Below are 15,797 nucleotides of genomic sequence, written 5' to 3' on the forward strand. Positions count from 1 at the left end.
AGGGAAGCAGCCTAAAAATTACTTCAAAAAATATTCTTTAAAGAGAAGGAGTGGCACCTGAGTGGCTCAGCTCATGATCTCAGGGTCCTGGATCGAGCGCCGTGTCAGGTTCCCGCTCAGTGGGGAGGCTGCCTCTCCCTCTGCCCCTCCCCACGAGCTTGTGCCCCTCCACCTCAAATAAGTAAAATCTTTTTTTTTCCCCTAAAGATTTTATTTATTCATTTGAGACACAGAGATAGAGAGAGAGAGCATGAGCATGAGCAGGGGGGGAGTCAGGAGGAGAAGCAGGCTCCCCGCTGAGCCAGGACCCCAAACATGGGGCTCAATCCCAGGACCCTGAGATCATGACCTGAGACGAAGGCAGACGCTTAACCATCTGAGCCACCCAGGCACCCCTCAAATAAGTAAAATCTTAAAAAAAATAAAGAGAAGAAGGAATAGCAAATTTCCAATGAGTCTGGAGATTAGGGGGAAAAAGAGAGTATGAGACCAAGCCAAGTGCAAACCATGAACATTAAAATCTTAAAAAAAAAAAGATTTCATCAAATAAAAACTGAATTTGAACAAAGAATTGAAAACAGCTTCAATGGCAGATTCTACCAAATATGGACTGAATAATTCCAACTTTATAAACTCTTACAAAGAAGATATACTTCCCAATTCACTTTATCAACCTTAAAGCCCAGTTTAAAAAAAAAAAAAGTATGAGAAAGGATGATTTCAATCATGAACATCAATGTGAAAATCCTAAACAAAATATTAGCATTCCTAACCTAGCAACGATTACCAAATAATGCATTATGACCGGTTTGGGTTTATTTCAGGAAAAGGAATTTGTCTTAGCACTGATAAAAATATTGTTTGCCACATAAAGAAGAAAAATCATACCATCATCACAGTGGATGCCAAAAAAGCAATTGCTAGGATTCAACACTCATATATGATAAAAAAGCTTTCCGCAAACTAGGAATTGAAAAGAATTGCTTTTACTAATCTGATTGTTTTAGTCAGGATAGGAGGATGCTACAGTAACGAGCCCATTTTCAATACCATAATATATAAAAGTATTTTATAAGTATACCGTCTAGAGGCAGCATCTTGAGGTAGCTCTCTTCCAGGTGAGATTTATAAACAAAAAATGAAGATTCAAAAAGAAACAAAACTTTTATTAATCACTGATAAGATTACAAAACAAAATCCAAAGAACCTTCACATAAATTTCTAGCATGGGAATTTATTAAGTTTGCTGGATACCAGTTTATAATTGAAACCAATTTTACTTTTTAATTTTTTAAAAAAATATTTTATTTATTTGAGAGAGAGAATGAGATAGAGTACATGAGAGGGGGGAGGGTCAGAGGGAGAAGCAGACTCCCTGCCGAGCAGGGAGCCCGATGCGGGACTCGATCCCGGGACTCCAGGATCATGACCTGAGCCGGAGGCAGTCGCTCAACCAACTGAGCCACCCAGGCGCCTTTTTAACATAACAATAAAAAATTTTAATCACCATACATTACATCATTAGTTTTTGATGTAGTGTTCCATGATTCACTGTGCATAACACCCAGGGCTCCACGCAGAATGGGCCCTCTTTAATACCCATCACCAGGCTAACCCATCCCCCCACCCCCTCCCCAAAACCAATTTTACTTTTTATAGAGATCACAAATGAAAATATTTTACACAGATACCATTTGAATAGCATTAAAATGTCAAGTAACTAGCAACAAATTAAAGAATTCTACAAATACAAAACTTTGAGATACATTTAAGAAGGCCAAAGGAAATAGACTCATACTAATGAACTGGAAGACTTATAAAGACATCAGTTCTCAAGTTCATCTATAGATTTAATGAAATCCTAATAGGTTTTTTTTTTTTGGTGGAATTTGACACTGGTTCTAAAATTTACATAGAATCCCAAAGGGCCAAGAATAGCCAAGATTAACTTTTGAGGTGTGCCAAATATAGCAAATTCTGTAATTTGCATTAATCTATGTACACAGCCTGATTATTTTCTACAAAGGAAGAGCTCATGCAACTACCACTCACATTAAGATGTAAATATTTCCAGCATCACTCAATAAGTTTCCCTCATGCCAGGTTATAACCCCCCATATTAAGAGGCCACCACTATTCTAACTTCTAGCACTCCCGAATAGCTTTGTCTAATCTTGCTCACATAATTGAAACCAAACAGAATGTTCCCTTTTTAACTGGTTTAAAACATGTGAAGAACAACAGGCAATTATTCTATCAGACAGCAAGAAGGACTCCTCTGCTCAGTTCTGGTGAGCACTTCTTGCTAAGATCCCACAGAACACGGAACCTCTCATGATGGGGGTAGCAATGGCAGGTGGCTTCTCAGCACCAAGCTCCTGAGGTGCTACACGATCAGCAGTGCCCAACAGCCGTTAGCTTCCTGCAGCATCCCTTCAAGCAGATGCTCAGGGAAGGCCACCTGCGAGGCCCCTCAAAAGTGCCTGACACCTCAGGAGACTCTGCAGCAGAGTGTTGCTGGCAAGGAACCTCTCCACGAGTGGCTTCCCCACCATCTCCTTGGGTAGTTTGGCAGTGATTTTCAAGGTATGGTGCGTCCTGATAGAGGACTTCTGCCAGCCTCCCAGAGGGAGTATTGCCAGCAAGTTCCATTTGCCCAGGATCTTAGCAATTTCTGCCACCACACACAGCAATGCCCTTTTCAACAAGGTCTGGGTATCACCATAGAGGAGCCCTTGGAGATTGGGGGCGGGGGGGCGGCTCTCTTCCATGGGCTTTAACTCAGCCTTAGAGGTGGTAGCTACTCCCTATATTGTCAATTCACAAACCTTATGAAAGGTCTAATTTCCCAGAAAAGTACAGTTCATCAATATGGACCACCTTACTGATAGCCAGTTTAAATAGACCACTTTCATGTAAGAAGGAAAGTTACCTCTCACAAAATGGTTTTACTGAGGTTTTTCACTAAACCATTAAAGACCAGATAGGTCCAATGTTAGATAAATAGCCCATCACTGATAGCACCAAAAGTAGTATCACAAACACCACCACATGAGAATATGGATATAAAATGCCAAAAAATAGCAAATAGAATCTAATATCTCATTAAAAAAATAATGGACCACAACCAACTGTTTTTAAGAAATCCCAACTGGGATATACTCAAGCAATGCATGTTAGGTTCAATAGTAGAAAATGCATCAACAAACACATCTTATTAACAGATCTTGGAAAACCATAAAATTATTTCAATAGCACTTAAAAAAGAAGTTGACAAACTTCAATGCCCATTTGTTTTAAACACACACACACACACACACACACACACAAGAAAATAGCAATTCGTGGATATATAACCTTAGTCCTAAAATCAGCACCTTATTTTTAACAACTTATTCAACTTTCTAAATGGAAAGGTGCTTATTAGAGGCATTTCCTCTATGGTCAGAAACAAAATGCAGATGTTACTTGCACTATTTAACATTAGCATTCTTCTCTTCAGCCAGTTCAATTAGACAAATCAATTAGAGGTATTAAAAATTGGAAAATAAAACTACCCCTATGTGCAGATCACAGGATAGTATACCTAGAAAAGATAAAACAATTTTAAAGATCTCCACAGTAAAAAAAATTTAGTAAGATGGCATATGACCTAGCAGCATAGGAGGTAAAATGCTTGGGAATAAGACATTTGCAAAGCCTATATAGAGAATATTTTTAAACACTCTTGGAAGATAAAGAAATACACTAGAATAAAAAGACAACCCTTGTCCTCGGACAGGAAGACTCAACATCACAAATCCGTCAGTTCTCCCTAAATTCTAATAAAATTACCAACTTCAATAAAAACATCAACAAACTTTTTGGTTTTTATGGAGCTAGACAAGAGGATACTAGAGTTCATATGGAAAGACAAACATGCAAGAATAGTTAAGAAAACACTAAAAAAGAGAAGCTAGAGCCAGGGAAAAAGTGAGGCATCTAGAATCACTGGGATAAAGATGCCCTTAATAATGAATTGTGCCAGGACAGCTAGGCAGCCGTTTGCAAAAAGAATCAGATCCAGACCTCAATGCACGCACGAGAATCAGTTTCAAATGAATCTTGACGGAAATGCAAGAACTGAAACAAAAGCGCTGAAAGAAAACATGGGGGTGGGGCACCTGGGTGGCTCAGTGGGTTAAGGTGGTCATGATCTGGGGTCCTGGAGTCAGTCAAGCACCATGTCAGGCTCCCTGCTCATTGGGGAGTCTGCTTCTCCTTCTCCCTCCACCCCTCCCTTAACTGTATGCACATGCTCTCATGCCCTCTCAAAATCTTAAAAAAAAAATGGGGAAAATGCCTCTATAAAGTGAGAGCACAAAGCAGCTAATTAGAAGCAAATTCCACATGCAATTTTTAGAAAACTGATAAATTTGACTATGTAAAAATACAAAACCTTGGGCGCCTGGGTGGCTCAGTTGGTTAAGCGACTGCCTTCGGCCCAGGTCATGATCCCGGAGTCCCAGGATCGAGTCCCGCATCGGGCTCCCTGCTCAGCAGGGAGTCTGCTTCTCCCTCTGACCCTCCCCCCTCTCATGTGCTCGCTCCGTCTCTCATTCTGTCTCTCAAATGAATAAATAAAATCTTTAAAAAAAATACAAAACCTTTGCATCATGAAATATACCATGAGTCCAGATGACAAACTGGCAGAAAATGCTTGTAATGCATGCCACGACTAAAAGGCTGATATTTATATATTACATGTAATTACATATTAAATCTATTTTTGCATATATTTTTTTAAATGGGGGATGAGGCAAAACCCCAACAGAAATATACAGTTAAGATCTAAAAATAGGTGCTTAAGTGTATAAAAAGATGTCCAGGTTTACCCATAAGAAATTTAAAATTACACTAAGATACCATCTTTTATCTATTAGATTAGTAAAAATTAAAGAGCTTGAAAACACTGTTGTCAAGGCTTGGAGAAACAGGTGTCCTCAGAAAGTGCTGGTGGGCAGGCAAACTGGTCCACACCTCATGGAGTGGAATCTGGTAATACTTAAACAGCAGATAAAAACCTACAAATGCATTTACTGCTTGACCTTAGCAATCTCAGTTTTAGGAATTTGAGTCTCAAAGTGAAAATACATGTGCACAAGTCTATCATTCATTGCGGGATGATGTGTAACTACAAAATAATGGGAAAGTACCCACATAAAAGACATGTTGAATTAACTATGGTATATCCACATCATGGAATATTCTGCAGCTGAAGAAAAATAAAACGAAGATTCCTGTAAACTGACATGGAGGGAGACCTCCACAAAATATTGCTAAGTGAAGAAAGTCAAGTGCCTAAGAACATATATAGTATGCCAACTTTAGTACAAAACGGGGATGATAGTATGTATTTTTATCTATATGCATCTATTTTTGCTAACAAACATAGGATAAATGAATGAGATTATTGGGTAAAAATGGAGCCCATGGATTAGTGGAGGGAATGGTGCTTCTGAGTATTCTCTCTTGTGTAGCTTTGCCTTCTGGAATCATGTTAATGTTTCATATCCTCAAAACCTGCCTCAGTAAGGATGAGGGCTCAGTCCAGCAAAATCCAGACCATGGAAAACTCTACAGACCAAAGGGCCCAGGATCTTCAACAAACAACTGTAACGAAAAGAAATTTTAAGATTTTAAAAGATAGTTGAATTAAAAATAGGCAAACCAAAAATAGGCATTCAGGGATGCACAGATGGGTGACGGAACTATAGAGAAATTCAAGGAAGTGTTGGGATAGTGGCTAGTTTTGGAGGGAAGGAAGGCTTGCATTTCAGAACATGGCCCGGGGATCGACTGCTAACTGGCTATTTTCTGACCCAGATGGTGACTACAAAGATGTCTGCCTTCTATCAAGCTGCACAGTTGTTTTCAGTGCTAATCTATCTTTCTGTATTTTATGATACAAAACTTTTTGAGAAGAGACTAAATGCCTGGCCATTTCTCAGTGATCTGTGTCATGCTCATCTGAAGATATCCTTACATCTTTAGCAATCATCTACCTGAGTCAGTACAATTCTGTAACATTCCTTCCGCTAGATGCTGCATGATCAGAGAACATATTCTAATTTTCAGATTAGCTTAAGAAAAACATAAGAGACTAAGTATTGCCAACAGTAACTTTGGTAATGCATTCCAGTACCAAATGCAAATGCTAAATTGTGTTTGTTCTATCAGCTGTTTTGGATTATCTGCATTGTTATCCTCCCTCATAGCGTAGACAATAAAAAAATGAAAACTCAATTCATTTGCTTAAGAAAAAGAGGCCTAGTGTTATTACATAAGACAAGATCTGAAATTCTGTGAACTTGCTGGACACGTTTATAAGCTTTATCATCCTGGCTGCAGGCAGTTTTGGCATGAGTATTCCCAAGATTCTTGATTTATGCTGACATGCGAACATTTAAAACATTTTGTGGATCAGATGGACAGTTCTATTTTTAATTTTTTGAGGGCCTTCCATAGCAGCTGTACCAATTTATAATCCCACCAACAGGGTGCAGAGTCCCTTTTCTCCATATTCTGGCCAGCATTTGTTACCTCTTATCTTTTTGATGATGGCCATTCTAACAGGCATGAGGTGATAACTCACTGTGGTCTTAATTTGTACTTCCCTAATGGCTAGTGATGCTGAGTGCCTTTTCATGCACCATATGATCGGGCAATTCCACTTTGGGGAATATATCCAAAGGAACAAAAACACTAACTTGAAAAGTATCTTCAGCCCCATGTTCATTACAACATTATTTACAACAGACAAGACAGGTAATCAAGCTAAGGGTCCATCAATGGACGAATGGATAAAGAAGTTGTGATAGGTGTATACACACACACAGGATTATTATTCAGCCATAAAAAGGAGGAGATCCTACCATTTGTGACCCTAATGGATGGACCCCAAAGGCACAATGCTAAGTGAAATAAATCACAGAAAGACAAAGACAAATACCTTATGATCTCACGTATGTGTGAAATCTGAGAGAGAGAGAGAGAGAGAGAGAGAGAGAGAGAGAGAGAGATACCTCATAGAAAAAGAAATCAGACATGATTACCAGAGGCAGAGGGAGAGCAGAGGGGCAACTAGAGGAAGATGGTCAAAAGGTAAAAATTTCCAGTTATAAGAAATATAAGAACTTCCAGTCCTAAGACATTTATATAATATACAACATGACTGCAGCTATAACACTGCCGTGTGATATTCAGGAAAGTTGTTAAGGAGTTGATCTTAAGTTATCATGAGAAAACTATTTACTATATCTATAGGAGAGTAACAGAGGTTAGCTAAACCTCTGAGATAATTATGTCACAGTATATGTAAAATCAAACCATCATGCTGCATGCTTTAAACTTATGCAATGACGTATTCAATAATTTCTCACAACTAGAAAACATCGGGAGGACAGGAGGAGTGAGTTAAAGGAGCACGAAGTTTCAGGTGGGGAAGACAGAATAGGTCCTGAAGATGGGTGGTGGTGGTGGTGGTTGCACAACAGTGTGAATGTACTTAACGTTACTGAACTGCCCACTTAAAAACGGCTGAGATGCTAAATTTTAGGTTATGTGTATTTTTTCCACAATTTTTCTTAAGAAGCAAAAGACATGCAGGCTACTCTTGAGCAAAACAAAATTCTTGTGTAAGGTTAACTGTTCTGTTTAGAAAGTCTAAATTTTGCTCAAAGGGGAACAGACCTTCAAGTTGATTTGCAAAGGCTTTTTCTGAAAGGGGGTACTCCGCTCCTATACGAAACATCACTACAGCGTAAGTTTCCCAAAACATAAGCTACACCCATCTACCCGTACCAGGCAATGATCCAGTTACGGGGGACAGGCACAATATTTCAGTAGGACTGGACAAGAGAAAGATTTCCATTTACTACCAAGAAAATACGAGTATTTCCACATCAATAAATATTCTCTCTCCGACTTTGGGACGTTGCTACAAGAGGAGATCATAGGACAGTGAAACTGGGGTAACTACAACTATCTGGATCAACATGAGTTCAGCCCCTAATGTTAAGTGAAAAAAAGTATTTATATGAAACCTAACATGAAAAATAATACGTCACTTTGGGGATATATACATAAGCAATCAAAGTATAAGGAATATGTGGAAAGATACTAAGTCCGGGATCGTGGCTCAGTGTGGCTGGAATAGGGAGCTGAAATCAGGGAGAGGGGACTAACGGGTATGTTCACTACTGAAGTATTTCTTATCTTAACCTGAGCGTTAGAGGGCCTTTACTGTAGGTTTTATACTTTCTGTATACATATTTAGAGTGGGAGAAAGGGGCAGAGGGAGAGAATAACAAGCAGACGCGCTCCCCGCCCCCCCCCCCCCCCCCCGGGGCGCAGAGCCTGACATAGGGCTCCATCCTACAACCCTGAGATCATGACCTGAGCTGAAACCAAGAGTCAGAAGCTTAACGGACTGAGCCACCCAGGCGCCCCAGACAAGCGCTATTTTTACTGCCTCCATAGTTTTAGCATCTTCCAGAATGTCAGAAAGATGGAATCATAGTATGTAACGTTTTCAGATTGGCTTCTTTCCTTAGTAATATACGTTTAAGGTTTCTCGATGTTTTTTCATGGCTTGATAGTTCATTTCTTTTTAGCACTGAGCAATATTCCATTGTCTGGATATATCAGTTTATTTACCCGTTCACCAACTGAAGAACATCTTGGCTACTTCCAAGTTTAGGCAATTATGAATGAAGCTTCTATAAACATCTGCAAGGGTTTTTTTTTTTTTCCTTCTCCCCCCACCCCACCCGCCCCAAGTCCTTTGGGTAAAGGCCAGGGAGCATGATTGCTGGGATCTCACAGTAAGAGTTATGTTTAGTTTTGTAAGAAACTACCAAACTGTCCTCCAAAGTAGCTATGCCATTTTGCCTCCCCCCAGCAATGACGGAGAGCTCCCGGTACCCCCAACCACTGCCAGCATTTGGTGGTGTCGCTATGATGGATTGTGGCCATTCTAATAGGTGTGTAGTGGTAGCTCGTTGTTCTTTTAATAACCTTTTTCCTTTCCTCAGTTACCTCATCTGAGAAATGGAAACAACTGTAGAACTAACCTTGTCGTTTCATTATGAGGATTAACTATAACAAAGCAAGAAAAATCGCTTCGCACTGAGCCTGCTCGTTGTAAATTCTCACGTTTTATATTTTTATCACCACCTGAGTTCCTCCAGAAACTAGGGTAAGTTCCCTTGACCAAAAGTATCTTTCCCCCCCTCATGCCTGTATTGCCTTGAATTCCTGCCACTGGTGACCCTTAGCTCTCAAACTCTGTAGCATTAAAAAATAGTTTGAAAAGCAAATGTGCATATAAATATAGTGTAAACCAATTCAGTTTCCCAACTGAATGTATCAGTTCTTTGGCAGGGAGAACAAATGTACTGGAAAAGGTGCAGGACTAATACATGTTCATACCAAGATGAAGGCAGTTAGGTCTTATCAGTGGGATCCCACAGGGGCAGCCCTCCCCACGGGCTCTGCCACCTTCAAGAAATGAAAAGTGAATTTAAGGGAACAGAACGTGAAATTAAGGTGTAAATATAATTGTTATAGATTTCCTAGAAATGTTACCCATTAAAACCTACAAATGTCTACATGGAGATGGTGGTGCCTAATTCTATAACAAATCCCCATGTGATATATATATATTTTTTTTACATAAATGGCAAAAGAATGGGTAAATGAACGCTGAGTATAATGGCTGTTTGCCCCATCACTTCCCTTATGGAAATGGAAAGGTAAGTCTTGTTCTCAAAAGTACAACTTCAAACGTTTCAGTGGTTTACATTAGAGGAGGAGGAGGGGGAGGGAAAGAAGCCCAGGCAGAAGGTCCAAACTCAGGATCCACGATCCTGACCCTAGGGCAGTGGAGAACAGATCATGACGACAGAAAACTTTTTAAAAGAATTTCTCCAAGTAATTGTTTTCCTCGTTTAAACAGTAAAAATTAGGTGTACATGGAAATGTTTATCGGAGCTGACCCTTTTTGAAATGTTTGTTTCAATATCTGCATCATTTTCAAGAGTCTTAGCTAATATTTCAGAAACATGCTAGATCTAGGTTGACAGGAAATCACTCTTGGCTGTAATATATGACAAAAGGGAAGAAAGCTCTAATAAGTAGCAAACAATTTGTTTTTACAACAGAAGCTAAACTCCTATGTCTGATGGCCCCTCTGAGCCCGGATTCTCACAGTTGACAGGTGGCGAGCTCACACCGCATCTCTAGTTTTATATTATTGAGACAACAGTGGTTCACAGAAGACTTTTTCATCTGTTCGGTCATATATGCTGGAAATTCGCGTGGGAGCCAACCATCAATAGAAGCAGTGCTGTTCGTTTGGTTAAAACGGGACTCCTCTGGAGACAAAGCCATGGGTTTGACATTTAAGGAGACCACCTAGTCTCACGTGGGTAAAACCTCTTCCATAGCAAAAGGACACAACACCCCGTTAAAGCTTAGAAACGTAAGCCACAAAAGAGCGTGTGGTTGCCCCAATGCAAATAGGCCAATGCGGCAAGAAATATTCTGGATATGCTAATCATCTTCGAAAAGGAACAACAGTACATTTTATCCAGTTATTAAAGGCTTTAAAGTTCATTTAATGTCTCTAGTTGGCCATGGTGCTAGGAATAAATAGTACAGCCCGTGGTCATGAGCTTGGGCTCTGGAGTCAGACTGGTGGATTTAAACCTCAGACCTCTCGCTAGCTGTGTAAACAGAGACAAGTTACATAATCCCACAGCATTTCCTCACCTGTAAACTCAGGATCATCAAAGTACCTATCTCATGAAATTGTTAAGATTAGAGGAAATAATCCATATAGTATGGCAGGGCACATAAGAAGTGTTCAATTAATAACCAACTACCATTCAATGTGGAGTCAGAAAAGGAACAAGTGGGGAAGCATAAGGCTTCAGGAGGAAAGAGGCATTTTCTGGAGCATTCATGGAGCAAAACATTTATATATATATACTATGCTATGTGACCCTTAGAGCAAATCCATGTGGTCTTATTACTATTTGTTTATAGACAAGAGAATTGATCTTCAGAGACAAAGTGTGGTTCCCAATGTCCCACAACTAGTAAGTGGAGTGGGGATATGAACCCAAGTCTGACTTCCAAGTCCATAATATTTCCATTAACACTGTTTTTCATTAAGAAATGTCCAGGAGGGCACAGATGTAGAAACCGAGAAGGGACTTTACGAGCCCTGCTAGTCCATCTCCATCTCTGCATGGATTTCATTCAAGCACCTTAGAAATAATCTATCTACACTTTTCTTCAAGATTGTTGGAAAGGAACCCATTCTGGAACCTCTCAAGGAACACAATTTGGAACCTTGTAGTCTGAACGTGAAGGGAACAGAGAAAGAAGTGAAAGAAGAAACTGGAGAAAGGAAACATAAAGGCAGGATGGAAACGGAGATTAGGGACCCTGGTGGGCACACACTGTGCTCCTCGCCCAGTACCCATGCCCCCGTCTCCCAGTAACAGCACTATCAAGTAGGGGTCAGTGAAGACCAACAGAAACCACACTAGCTAGTCTCAGCAGAAAGGGATTAAATACTGGGTATTAAGTGATTTACAAAGCCTGGAGTAGTAGGCTCCAGGTCAAGCGGTCGGAAAAAGCCCCCCACCCCACAGAAGGACATTGCCTCTGCTGTGATACAGAGTCACCCACCGCTGTGGGACGCCACCGTATCCTGAAGTTGCCCAATCACATTGCCACGGACATGGTCCAAGCCAGCCAAGTGGCTGCTTATTTACCTGTTAACCCAGTTCCGAACCATTTCACTTGAGTACCAGCGACTTAAGCAAGACTTAATTCCCAGCCAGAATCCCAGGTGCAAACCATGAAGGAACGCGGTTTCTAGGTCTCCAGCCTCTGAAGTGTGTGAAGGCATACTGGGTGGTGGCTGGAAGGGCTGCTGCGGTAACCTCCCCCCAGTACCACCCCTGCGCCCCAGTTCTCTTTTCACAACCACTCTTCCCATGGTTTATCCATGTGGCTGAGGTAGGGATGGCTCCGCCCCCAGCCAAGGATAATGTAATCCAGACCTGGCCAAGCAGAGTCCTCCATTCCCCTGGCCTCAGGGATGGGCTCTCTGGTGGGCATACGACCCGAGCCAGGAGGGAGGGCTCAAGTCCATGGTTTTCTTGGATCCACTGAGAAAGAATACCTCTTTCTGACAGATCTAAAGCTACAAGGAGGTGAGCCTGACTTTTCTAGAGGCTGTTGCACCATCACACGGCAAAATGTGCCTGAGAAAGCAGCAGATGCAGAGGTGAGCAGAAATCAAAGATGGAGAAACTCAAAGCCGGTGTCACTGACTGGGGCCCTGAGTCCAGTCATAGTTGCTGTCAGACCCTCTTTTGACATTTTACTATGACTTCTTTGTTAACCAGTCTATTCTCCTTTAAGTTCTAGGACTTCCTCCTGCAACCAGTCCCGAGTCACACAGAGGATGCCAGGATGCAAGAAGGGAAGAGATAAGAGGCGAGGACAGATGAGGGCTGGGCGGCGGAGCGGGGGGGGGGGGGGGGGGGGGGTGTGGGGGGGAGGTGAAGGAGGATTTGTAAGTTTTATTATGAAGGTTTATAAATTATACTACATGCCAGGCACCATGCTGGGTGCTATTCATGCCATCATCTCATTTAGAACTAAATTAGGAGCTGACATATTTGCTAAGTACTTGAGAAAATATGCACTTCGGGACCCGGCGGCATCTAAAACTAAGATAATTACACCATACCTGAAGAGAACAGGAGCGGCGCTGAATTACATAATGACTAAAATGGAAATAACTCTTCTGTTGCAGCTCATTTCCTTAATTTTCGTCACTACAGTGTAGTGAACAGAGTGAACTAAATGTAGTTTATTCATGGAAGTCAGAGGTTATCCCTGGGCACTACTGAATTGTCGCCTTCAGGCGTGGTGGCTACAGCACAAAGTGTGGAGTTAGATCTGGCTTCCAATGTCAGTTACATCTCTTCCTAAGATCCGAGTGGGTGATGCTCTATGCCTTAACGTTTTTCATCTGTACCACTGGGGTATTCATTCCCGTCCGCAAAATTATCGTAAGCAACACACCTCGTCTGCGATCTACAGATGCAGAGACATGAAAGGCTTCCAGGTGCAATAAGGCATTTCTAGAAAATGGGAACTGTAGTTAGTGGCAATTCAATTTTTACTGGAGGCATGTCACTGCATTTTATGAAAATATCACATGCCCTTGCACACCTGTTGGTTTTAAAAGACACCAGTGTCACTCCTGGTTTGTTCTTATTCCATCATTTGAGAGCACAACTTTCATTGCTGAAGGTCAAAAATTCACCCTAACCCCACAGAGCTATGGTGTTTCCCAATGAAACAGGCCATTCCAGAGGGAGAGCAAGAGCCCCCAGTCTCCCAGCTATTATGTTTTATGGTATGTCAGAAGAAGCATTAGGCATTAAGTGAATGAGGTGGGTTTCACCGAAGGATATGCAGGAAGACCAAAGAGGATTACAACTCCCAGTTAGCAGAGCCCCCTCTGTGCCCTAGCTGCCCTCTTTCCCCCAGCAACCCTCCCAGCTGGTTACCAACTCCTCCCTACACAGACTCTCCCCTCTGAACAGCTCCCCCCTTTTCTCATATAGAGCAGTTTCTCCCTCTCCTGATTTCTCCAGTTGGCACCCTCGTCCCTCACCCCCAAGCCTCGGGATTGATATTCCTTAAAAGATCTCAAGCCTGGTGAGGGGAGGCAGGGAGAGGTGTGCAATCATTTTCCCTTCCTGTAATTCACTAAGCCCATTTCCCCTCCCTGCAAGAGAGAGAAAAGGGGGCCTGTGCTCAGCTTCAAACAGAGGCCTATTTTAGCTACGTCTCAGTTTTCTTTTAATTGCATTCATTACCTATCTAACAGCAAAACTTGGACAAAGGACGTATGTGGAGCCCAGATTATTATTAGAGGAACAGGACATCCTGCTCTTGTCAAACCAGACACTTAAATTCAATCTTTTGAAATTTCAGAAGAAACTGTGTCTCTCCCCTGCCCCCCAGCCGCATGCATACACCCTTCATCCCCCCTGTCAATTCTTCCAAAAGAGCTTTTCAACTGTACCCATCTTTAAATAATCAGCAAATTCAACATCTGATTGGCTTGCCTGTACAGGAAAGTTAAAAACATCCACAAATTTGAAATTTTTTTTTTTAAAACAGAAACATCACTTTTATTGACAAGTTAGGGCCACAGCAGACAGCTTCCAGAACAGAGATAGGACAGTCCCAAGACAACAGAGTGTAAAATCGCAGCGGACAGCTTAATACTCTTCACCCTCACCCTCCGCACTGTCCACTCCAACCTCCTCACAATCCTTCTCCAGGGCAGCCATGTCCTCACGGGCCTCAGAAAACTCTCCTTCCTCCATGCCCTCCCCCACATACCAGTGAACAAAGGCACGCTTGGCATACATCAGGTCGAACTTGTGGTCCAGGCGAGCCCAGGCCTCAGCAATGGCTGTGGTGTTGCTCAGCATGCACACGGCCCGCTGCACCTTGGCCAGGTCTCCACCGGGCACCACAGTGGGAGGCTGGTGATTAATGCCCACTTTGAAGCCAGTGGGGCACCAGTCCACAAACTGGATGATGCGCTTGGTCTTGATGATGGCAATGGCAGCACTGACATCTTTGGGAACCACGTCGCCACGGTACAACAGGCAGCAGGCCATGTATTTACCGTGCCGAGGGTCACATTTCACCATCTGGTTGGCCGGCTCAAAGTATGCGTTGGTGATCTCTGCTACAGAAAGCTGTTCATGGTAGGCTTTCTCAGCAGAGATGACAGGGGCGTAGGTGGCCAGAGGGAAGTGGATGAGGGGATAGGGCACCAGGTTGGTCTGGAATTCTGTCAAATGGACATTCAGGGCTCCAACAAATCGGAGGGAAGCAGTGATGGAGGACACAATCTGGCTAATAAGGCGGTTAAGGTTAGTGTAGGTTGGGCGTTCAATATCGAGGTTTCTACGGCAGATGTCATAGATGGCCTCATTGTCTACCATGAAGGCACAATCAGAGTGCTCCAGGGTGGTGTGGGTAGTGAGGATGGAGTTGTAGGGCTCAACTACAGCTGTGGAAACCTGGGGGGCTGGGTAAATGGAGAACTCCAGCTTGGACTTCTTGCCATAATCGACAGAGAGACGTTCCATCAGCAGGGAGGTGAACCCGGAACCAGTTCCCCCTCCAAAGCTGTGGAAAACCAAGAAGGCCTGAAGACCTGTGCACTGGTCAGCCAGCTTCCAAATGCGGTCCAAGACAAGGTCAATGATCTCCTTGCCAACGGTGTAGTGCCCTTGGGTGTAGTTGTTGGCAGCGTCCTCCTTGCCAGTGACGAGCTGCTCAGGGTGGAAGAGCTGCCGGTCGGTGCCGGTGCGAACTTCATCAATGACCGTGGGTTCCAGGTCTACAAACACGGCCCTGGGCACATGCTTGCCGGCGCCCGTCTCACTGAAGAAGGTGTTGAGGAGTCATCTCCTCCCCTGATGGTCTTGTCACTTGGCATCTGGCCATTGGGCTGGATGCCGTGTTCCAGGCAATAGAGCTCCCAGCAGGCATTGCCGATCTGGACACCAGCCTGGCCCACGTGGATGGAGATGCACTCATGCACGACTGCAACTTATAGGGTTCCTCGGGGGCGGGAAGAGGCGAGGGGACAGCGACAAGGTCTTCCCGCTGACAGACTACCAAGGAGTCCAGGGGAG

General features: G+C 42.7%; 1 protein-coding gene and 1 pseudogene across 4 annotated transcripts in view; both read right to left on the reverse strand.

The window, feature by feature from the left end:
* Positions 1-15,797, reverse strand: part of CCBE1 (collagen and calcium binding EGF domains 1) — a 251,099-nt gene that overhangs the window by 157,483 nt on the left and 77,819 nt on the right. The gene's annotated exons all lie outside the window — the stretch shown is intronic.
* LOC113912433 lies at positions 14,346-15,710 on the reverse strand (annotated as a pseudogene).

The sequence above is a fragment of the Zalophus californianus genome, chromosome 14 (genome assembly GCF_009762305.2).
Source record: "Zalophus californianus isolate mZalCal1 chromosome 14, mZalCal1.pri.v2, whole genome shotgun sequence".
NCBI classification, from domain to species: Eukaryota; Metazoa; Chordata; class Mammalia; order Carnivora; family Otariidae; genus Zalophus; species Zalophus californianus.